Genomic DNA, 10,679 nt, shown 5'->3' on the forward strand with positions numbered 1-10,679 from the left:
CATCTTAATGCCCTCAGCGGAAATAACGGAACCGAGAAAAGGGACAGAGGCGGCATGAAAAGTGCACTTCTCAGCCTTCACATAAAGACAGTTCTCCAAAAGGCGCTGGAGGACGCGTCGCACGTGCTGAACATGAATCGAGAGAGACGGTGAAAAAATCAGGATATCGTCCATGTAAACGAAAACAAAAATGTTCAGCATGTCTCTCAGGACGTCGTTAACTAGTGCCTGAAAGACAGCTGGAGCGTTAACGAGGCCGAAAGGAAGAACCCGGTATTCAAAGTGCCCTAACGGAGTGTTAAACGCCGTCTTCCACTCGTCCCCCTCCCTGATGCGCACGAGATGGTAGGCGTTACGAAGGTCCAATTTGGTGAAAAACCTGGCTCCCTGCAGGATCTCGAAGGCTGAAGACATAAGAGGAAGCGGATAACGATTCTTAACTGTTATGTCATTCAGCCCTCGATAATCCACGCATGGGCGCAGGGACCCGTCCTTCTTCTGAACAAAAAGAACCCCGCGCCGGCGGGGGAGGAGGAGGAGACTATGGTACCGGCGTCGAGCGAAACCGACAAATAATCCTCGAGAGCCTTACGTTCGGGAGCCGACAGAGAGTATAATCTACCCCGGGGGGAGTAGTTCCCGGAAGGAGATCAATACTACAGTCATACGACCGGTGTGGAGGGAGAGAAGTGGCCTTGGAACGACTGAACACCGTGCGCAGATCGTGATACTCCTCCGGCACCCCTGTCAAATCGCCAGGCTCCTCCTGTGAAGAAGAAACAGAGGAAACAGGAGGGATAGCAGACATTAAACAGGTTACATGACAAGAAACATTCCAGGATAGGATAGTATTACTAGACCAATTAATAGAAGGGTTATGGCGCACTAGCCAGGGATGACCCAAAACAACAGGTGTAAAAGGTGAACGAAAAATTAAAAAAGAAATGGTTTCGCTATGATTACCAGAGACAGTGAGGGTTAAAGGCAGCGTCTCACGCTGAATCTTGGGGAGAGAACTACCATCTAAAGCGAACAAGGCCCTGGGCTCCCTAACTGTCTGAGAGGAATGTCATGTTCCCGAGCCCAGGTCTCGTCCATAAAACAGCCCTCCGCCCCAGAGTCTATCAAGGCACTGCAGGAAGCAGATGAACCGGGCCAGCGGAGATGGACCGGAAAGGTAGTGCGTGATCCAGAAGGAGAGGCCTGAGTAGTTGCGCTCACCAGTAGCCCTCCTCTTACTGATGAGCTCTGGCCTTTTACTGGACATGAGGTGACAAAATGACCAGCGGAGCCGCAGTAGAGACAGAGGCGATTGGTGATTCTCCGTTCCCTCTCCTTGGCCGAGATGCGAATACCCCCCAGCTGCATAGGCTCAGCATCCGAGCCGGCGGAGGAGGGTGGCAGTGATGCGGCAGGTGGCAGTGATGTGGAGAGGGGAGCAACGGAGAACGTGAGCTCCTTTCCACGAGCTCGGCGACGAAGATCAAACCGTCGCTCTATGCGAATAGCGAGAGCTATTAAGGAGTCCAGACTGGAAGGAACCTCCCGGGAGAGGATCTCATCCTTAACCTCGACGTGGAGACCCTCCAGAAAACGAGCGAGCAAAGCCGGCTCGTTCCAGTCACTAGAGGCAGCGAGAGTGCGAAACTCAATAGAATAATCCGTTATGGATCTATTCCCCTGACATAGGGAAGACAGGGCCCTGGAAGCCTCCTCGCCAAAAACAGAACGGTCAAAAACCCGTATCATCTCCTCCTTAAAGTCCTGATACTGGTTAATACACTCAGCCCTCGCCTCCCAGACTGCCGTGCCCCACTCACGCGCCCGTCCGGTAAGGAGAGAAATGACGTAGGCGATGCGGGCTGCGCTCCTGGAGTAGGTGTTGGGCTGGAGAGAGAACACCACATCACACTGAGTGAGGAATGAGCGGCACTCAGTGGGCTCCCCAGAGTAACACGGCGGGTTGTTGATCCTGGGCTCCGGAGACTCGGAAACCCTGGAAGTGGGCGGTGGATCGAGGTGGAGTTGGTGAACCCGTCTTGTGAGGTCGGAGACTTGGACGGCCAGGGTCTCAACGGCATGTTGAGCAGCAGACAATTCCTCCTCGTGTCTGCCTAGCATCGCTCCCTGGATCTCGACGGCGGAGTGAAAAGGGTCCGGAGCCGCTGGGTCCATTCTTGGTCTGATTCTTCTGTTATGAACTTGAGTGAAGACCCAAACGCGGTTTTAACAGAAAACAGAGTTCTTTAATAAAAAACAGGAATGGCATAAATCCTCTTCCAACGTAGTCAATGGAACAAAAGAACGTAGTATAATGCAGGTTGCACCTGCCATGCAGACTCCGACAGGACAGGACAAGGTGGAAGCAAACGAGACGACAGCTTGCTTCTGGCATCAAAAAACACAAACAAGAATCAGACACTGAAAGTAGCAGGAACAGAGAAAGAAATAGAGACCTAATCAGAGGGGGAAGAGAGAACAGGTGGGGAAAGAGAGAATGAGCTAGTTAGGGGAAATGTAGAACAGCTGAGGGATGAGAGACAGAGAAGGTAACCTAAAAAGACCAGCAGAGAGAGAGAATGAAGAGAAAGGACAGGAACAGACATAACAAGACATGACATGAAACTATTTGTGAGAAGATGTAATGTCATGTTGGCCTTCTAAACGAGATACTTGTTTAGTTATAAAGTTTTAACTAGTCAGTGGCCACATCCCCGTGAGTCCAGACATTACATCAGGCATCATAGAACCGCCCATATAAAACCCACTTCCTAGAAAATATACAATTAAGTCAGAGAACTTCGGGAAGGAGTCCCCACATTGGAATGGCTACAGATCTATAGGCCACTGAGACCATACAGCTGTAGTTATGGCTACACGGCTAGAAATAGTTAAACTCAGACTATCGATTCACTGCAGAAGGAGCAAATTCTAGACAATACGAATTACTAGTCTGCAGCTAGAAATTACGTAACCACATACAAGCGTAAATATGTACAGTACATTGCAATTTCTTGAAGAATGAGTGGCCATTCATGTGCAAAGTATTAGCATGTCTATGAGTACAATTATCAACTGTGTGTGCAATCCATCTTGGCTGGTCCCTCAGACCTACAAGAGAAGCAGACTGGAGTCCCTGCACTCAGGGTCAAGGAAGAGGTAAGGAAGACTGCAGCTGTGGCCCAAATGGAACCCATCTTGTCTTTCACACTCTTTATCTGCCCCACCTCTTTCCTTTGTCTACCAAGCTGTCATATCGGCTTAGCCTACTAGGGACTTTTCTATCATTGTTAGTAACCAATATCTACTGTTTGTTATGTATTTCTGTGATTATTTAGTTAGTTAGTAAATAAATGATTAAGTCCATTTGTATATTTCTAAGTCATTACAGAAACTAGGGTTCGTGCAGATAACCAAGAATTTTACGACGTTTGGAATTTGGAAGGTAACAATTAATAATAATTAATGGAAGACTGTAATTGACAAGATATTAAAATATCTGAAGAGTTATATACGGGAAATTCTAACTCTGTAACTCTAAACATTTTTCCGTGGTGCCCCGACATCCAAGTTAATTCATATTTACATTTAATCACGTAATAATTTATTTTATTTTATTTCACCTTTATTTAACCAGGTAGGCAAATTAAACCTAGAGAACTGATTTTATATAAATAAGTCTTCACATTTAATAATACACAAGACAACATTTTGACACCCCTTGCAAGGAATCTAAAATAAGTCTTCATGATTGAATTAAGTATATATATATTAATTGTGCAAACAGATTACTTTACAAACAGACTGCATGAGATACGAATAGAGCTGTTTGGTGTTTGTGTTGCCCATAGAAGTTGTCCCAGTGTCGCGTATCTGATGATGTCAGAGTGTCTTCTGAGTTGGTAAAGTTAGTGATACATGTATTGTGCTTGGTCACAATCCAGCTACTTATAAAAATTTGACAAATAGATGTGTTGGGCCAAACGTGCCATTTCTGTCTCTCGTGTTTCAGAAGCGGGTAGACTCGATCCTTATTAATTTCTCGAGCGAGGACATAGGAACAGCCGGTTTGAAATTTGAGGATATATTAGCTTGACCAAGCGAAACATCTCGGTCCCCTGCATTTTCAGTAGCGTGGGTAGGGCACAAGCGTATCTTTTTCCTAAAATTACCACAAGTTCCGGTAACAGGACTACCAAAGGTGTTATTAGGAAAACGGTTTAAGGGATTTGATTGGATATCATCGTCTCATTCAATTTACTAAGAATAAGTGACATTGTCAAACATACATTTTCAGGTTCTTCCAATTAAATTAGACATTTTAACCTTTCCCATATTAACCTAGATGAACCAACTTTTCAGGTTAATTCAAGTTTAATTCCCAGTTTCCTATACAGGTATGATTAATCATTATCATTGATTAATCAAGTCAATTTGCTACTGCAAATTCATTCATGTCCAACTCCCACATTACCGATACTGTACTGATGGTTCATTTAACCATCAGCACTGTAAATAGATTAAAAGTCTATAAATAGATTCAAATCATCTTTGCAGCTTCCAACGTATTCCAACATCAAACTGGAAAATACTAACTTTTTTTTCCTCCTCTCTAATGTTCTAATGTGCAAGCTATCAGAGGGGTTGGTGCCCACTCTCCTGCCCACTCTCCTGCCCACTCTCCTGCCCACTCCCCTGCCCACTCCCCTGCCCACTCGCCTGCTCACTCCCCTGCCCACTCCCCTGCCCACTCCCCTGCCCACTCCCCTGCCCACTCTCCTGCCCACTCTCCTGCCCACTCTCCTGCCCACTCTCCTGCCCACTCTCCTGCCCACTCCCCTGCCCACTCCCCTGCCCACTCTCCTGCCCACTCTCCTGCCCACTCCCCTGCCCACTCCCCTGCCCACTCTCCTGCCCACTCCCCTGCCCACTCCCCTGCCCACTCTCCTGCCCACTCCCCTGCCCACTCCCCTGCCCACTCCCCTGCCCACTCTCCTGCCCACTCTCCTGCCCACTCCCTTGCCCACTCCCCTGCCCACTCCCCTGCCCACTCCCTTGCCCACTCCCCTGCCCACTCCCCTGCCCACTCCCCTGCCCACTCCCCTGCCCACTCCCCTGCCCACTCCCCTGCCCACTCTCCTGCCCACTCCCCTGCCCACTCCCCTGCCCACTCTCCTGCCCACTCCCCTGCCCACTCCCCTGCTAATTAGTGAAACCTCACCCATAAAAGGATTGATCGCTGACCTCAGCAGCAATATCAACTCTACATAAGCCGTTATCGGAAAAACCATCGGGCGCAGGTCTTGTAAAGGTTCTCTCCAGTCTAGCCCTAATGTCTTGCCACCCAAGATTGGCATCGGTCCAATACCGCAGCTGAAGCCCGAGCCGGAAACGGTAGACATAAAGGGACAGGTGGAGAGAACCCGGGAAGCTGATGACAAAAGCAGAAAAGGGAAAAATTCTGCTAGCTATGGAACTGCGTTTGAAAACTGAACAATGTCATTGCAAAAAACTGATGACGACGAACGAGCACAAACTCTTCAACAAAATCGTGTTCTACAGGAACAAAAACTGGTTTTAACCAAAACTGAATATGACGATGTCCATGCCAAACTGGATAAATCTGACAAGTTATCTACAAACAGGAGCGAGCATCTTGATAACATGCATGCAGTGTTGTTGAACGTTACTCAAAGTAACAATGTTCTACTCCAAATGCTGTAGAACAAAGACGATCAGTTAATGAACACAATGACGAAGTTGGATGACAGGTCAGCAGAACTCATTGAAGTCGCTGACCAAATGAATGACGAGAGAACTCAGGTGATGAAGATGGAAATATTGATTTCTAAGCAAGCAGAGGAAATCTCATCACTGAATCTCTCACTCCGTACTCAGGACCTCTATCTGCAATAGAGGTCGGCACTGAGTAATATGGCGCCTCTTCGCCTCCTCTTGGCCTTTCGGCCCCAATTTCCCCACAGGATGAAGCCAACCCTCTCCATCCGCCTGGCGCAGAACACCTTGAAAATCTCGCCAACTTCATGAGGTAGTCACCTGGAATGCATTTCAATTAACAGGTGTGCCTTGTTAAAAGTTCATTTGTGGAATTTCTTTACTTCCTGATGTGTTTGAGCCAATCAGTTGTGTTGTGACAAGGTTGGGGTGGTATACAGAAGATAGCCCTATTTGGTAATAAGTCCATATTATGGCAAGAACAACTCAAATAAGCAAAGAGAAACTAAAGTTTAAGACATGAAAGTCAGTCAATACAGAAAATGTCAAGAACATTGAAAAGTTTGAAAGTGCAGTCACATAAACCATCAAACGTTATGATGAAACTGGCTCTCATGAGAACCACCACAGGAAAGGAAGACCCAGAGTTACCTCTGCTGCAGATGATAAGTTCAGTAGAGTTACCAGCCTCAGAAATTGCATCCCGAATACATGCTTCAGAGTAACAGTAACAGACATCTTAACTTCAACTGTTCAGAAGAGACTGCGTGAATCAGGCCTTCATGGTCGAATTGCTATAAAGAAACCACTATTAAAGGACACCAATAATAATAAGAGACTTGCTTGGGCCAAGAAACACGAGCAATGGACATTAGACAAGGTGGAAATTTGTCTTTTGGTCTGGAGTCCAAATTTGAGACGTTTGGTTCCAATGGCCATGTCTTTGTGAGCGCGGTGTTGGTGAACGGATGATCTCCGCATGTGTATTTTCCACCGTAAAGCATGGAGGAGGTGGTGTTATGTTGCTTTGCTGGTGATACAGTGTGATTTATTTAGAATTCAAGGCACACTTAACCAGCATAGCTACCACAGCATTCTGCAGAGATACGCCATCCCATCTGGTTTGTGCTTAGTGGGACTATCATTTGTTTTTCAACAGGACAATGACCAAACACACCTCCAGGCTGTGTAAGGGCTATTTAACCAAGAACGAGAGAGATGGAGTGCTGCATCAGATGACCTGGCCTCCACAATATCCCAACCTCAACCAAATTCAGATGGTTTGGGATGAGTTGGACTGCAGAGTGAAGGAAAAGCAGCCAAGTGCTCAGCATATGTGGGAACTCCTTTGAGACGGTTGGAAAAGCATTCCAGGTGAAGCTGCTTGAGAGAATGCCAAGAGTGTGTAAATCTGTAATTGAGGGAAAGGGTGGCTAATTTGAAGAATTTTAAATATAAAATATATTTTCATTTGTTTAATAACACTTTCTTGGCTACTACATGATTCCATATTTGTTATTTCATAGTTTTGATGTCTCCAATATTATTCTACAATGTAGAAAATAGTAAAAAAATAAATAATAATACTTGAATGAGTCGGTGTTCTAAACCTTTTGACTGGTAGTGTAGTCTTGGGAGTGTGCATAGGGTCAGTGCTGATAGTAACCATTAATTATTATTAATATATTATGGCTATTTAGAGATATATATTTAGAGATATTAATTAATATATTATGGCTATGTAATTGAGAAAGGCATGGTCGTGTTTCTTGGCACCTCTCATTCTGGCACCATATTTATGCATACAAGTGACATTAACGGGAAGTGAAATTCTTGAGAAATCGCTGAATTGATGGAAACTGTAGCTCACCTCTTATGCTGTTCCGTGGGGTGGTGGGAAAGTCCTGCCTCATATCATCTCTCTCTCCCCCCCACGGTAGGCACCACACTGTGGGCTGAATTTCCCCTGCACATCAGGGATTTTCCTGTGTTTGGCTACATTCGTTGTTCCCCTCTATCCTTACCAGTCTCCCAGTCCCTGACGCTGAAAAGATTCCTCATAGCATGATGTCACCATGCTTCACTGTGGGGGTGGTGTTAGGTGGGTCATACACTGTGCCTGGTTTTCTCCAGATAGCACTTTGCATTCAAGTTACATTGTCTCATCAGACCACAGAATCTTTTGCCTTATTCTCCCAGTCTTTAACATGTCTTTTTGCAAACTCAAGGCGTACTGTCATGTGCCTTTTCATCACAAGTGGATTCCATCTCCATAGCTGATGTAAGACCTTTAAACAGGTCAACATTCAGAAGGCCGCGGGGCCAGACGGATTACCAGGACGTGTGCTGACCAACTGGCAGGTGTCTTCACTGACATTTTCAACATGTCCCTGATTGAGTCTGTAATACCAACATGTTTCAAACAGACCACCACAGTCCCTGTGCCCAAGAACACTAAGGAAACCTGCTTAAATGACTACAGACCCGTAGCACTCCCGTCCGTAGGCATGAAGTGCTTTGAAAGGCTAGTAATGGCTCACAACACCATTATCCCAGAAACCCTAGACCCACTCCAATTTGCATACCGCCCAAACAGATCCACAGATTATGCTATCTCTATTGCATCCACATTGCCCTTTCCCACCTGGACAACGCATTTCAATTAACAGGTGTGCCTTAAAAGTTAATTTGTGGCATTTTTTTCAACTTAATGTGTTTAAGCCAATCCGTTGTGTTGTGACAAGGGAGAGGTGGTATACAGAAGATTTTGATTTTACCAAAAAGATACCCTTTTTGGTAAAAGACCAACTCCATATTATGGCAAGAACAGCTCAAATAAGCAACGAGAAACAAGTCCGTAATTACTTTAAGATATGGTGAGTCAATCCGGAAAATTAAGAACTTTGAATGTTTTTTCAAGTGCATTCGCAAAAACCATCACAGCACTGATGAAACTGGCTCTGAGGACCACCACAGAAAAAGACCCAGAGTCACCTCTGCTGCAAAGGATAATTTCATTAGAGATAACTGCACCTCAGAAATTGCAGCCCAAATAAAAATGGTTCACAGTATTCAAGTCACAGACATCAACTGTTCAGAGGAGACTGTGTGAATCAGGCCTTCAAGGTTGAATTGCTGCAAAGAAACCACTACTAAAAAGGACTCCAATAAGAAGTCTTGCTTGGGCCAAGAAACACAAGCAATGGATATTAGACCAGTGTAAATCTGTCCTTTGGTCTGATGACTCCAAATGGAGGTTTTTTGGTTCCAACCGCCGTGTCTTTGTGAGAAGCAGAGTACATGAATGTGCCTCTGCATGTGGTTCCCACCGTGAAACATGGAGGTGGTGTGATGGTGCTTTGCTCGTGACACTTGATTTATTTAGAATAAGGCACACTTAACCAGCATGTCTACCACAGCATTCTGCAGCGATACGCCATCCCATCTGGTTTGGGCTTAGTGGGAACTTCACCTGGAAAAGCATTCCAGTTGAAGCTGGTTGAGAGAATGCCAAGTGTGTTAAGCTTTCGTCAAAGCAAAGGGTGGCTACTTTGCAGAACCTCAAATATATTTTGATTCCATGATTCCATGTGTTATTTCATTGTAGAATTGTGAAGACAACTATGTAGAAAAAAGTACATGTATTTAGAAAACTGTAGTTGTCTAAACTTTTCACTGGTACTGATTATATAACTAAAATAAAGTTGTCTTATTTTCACAGACTTCAGCACAAGTCTTTCAACTTAAGGTAAACATACACTTTGTACTTGAAATATTTACTAAAATCCCCTACCAACCCACTAAATGCGTCACTACCAACACAGTGAAATTAAAAAAATATATTTAAAAAAAGGGAGAACAGTAGTGATCATGTTGATTTAGCTTATATTACAGATTCATTCCAGAAATGTTATTTGCATACCAAAATATTTTCACCAGATTTTAAAAGCCTTAGAATTGAAAGGTAATCTCTATTTCTGTAAAAATGTTCGACTTTGACAATATGAATCTGAAACTTGACTGATTGATAAGTAATTCAATCAAAGACAAATTCATTAGTATTTATTTACAGTAAGAAAAGCCACACAATGTCCATTTTCTGGTTAGAGTTGGGCCACATGGTTTAATTTCAGTTCCTTTTTTGGAAGGAATTTGCGGTGGGAAATTTCAATTTCTCAAACTTCTCCAAGAATCACTTCACTTTCTTGATTGTGACATGCAGGCCAATAAGTAGTAACAGATGCAGCCTGAAACCTTATGTCATACTGCAGCCACAGAAATTTACGGTTTAAAAACATTGGGCCAATTTCCTATGAAATATGTCTGCACAGTGAGGTCAGAGGTCCTAATTAATTTTGAGGGTACCGTACATCACAAAAGGCAAGTCGCTGCCAAAATCGTCACACCTGGTTTGCTATGTTGAAGATTTGAAACCTGTCAATTCAGTGAGATATGTGCAGCAATCTTATGAACCTTATGGTTAACTCTTTAAAATAAAAATAAAAACTATTCCCCCCCCATATAAAGTATTGAAACCGTGTAACAGAAGTTTACTGGTGGATTAGACAAACTAAGTATCACCACACATACCGTAAAGTTATTGGAGCAGCTGTGAAAGTGCGTCATAAATCCAATGCATCTGGGGTTTATTTTCTTCTTCATCCTTTGAGGTTTTCCAAGAATTCCAGTGCCTTAGAACGTCACCTGTGAGATTTGGGAAGCACATCAAAAGAGAAAGTATAAGCTGATTCGGTGTGCCGATTAACTAGCTACGCAAGACAGAAGGCATTTCAGTTCTCGCCACCTCCTCAAACTATATTGGAGAAGAGCCAAGCAGACTCCCCTTGGAACTTCCTCTTCTCGAATCTTCAATGCGTTTAGAGAAGGTGGAGGGGAAAGAGGCCAGGAAGAGGAATATGGGAAGAATAGTGTCCTACTCTAGC

Source organism: Oncorhynchus masou, chromosome 25, assembly GCF_036934945.1.
Source record: "Oncorhynchus masou masou isolate Uvic2021 chromosome 25, UVic_Omas_1.1, whole genome shotgun sequence".
Classification (NCBI taxonomy): Eukaryota; Metazoa; Chordata; class Actinopteri; order Salmoniformes; family Salmonidae; genus Oncorhynchus; species Oncorhynchus masou.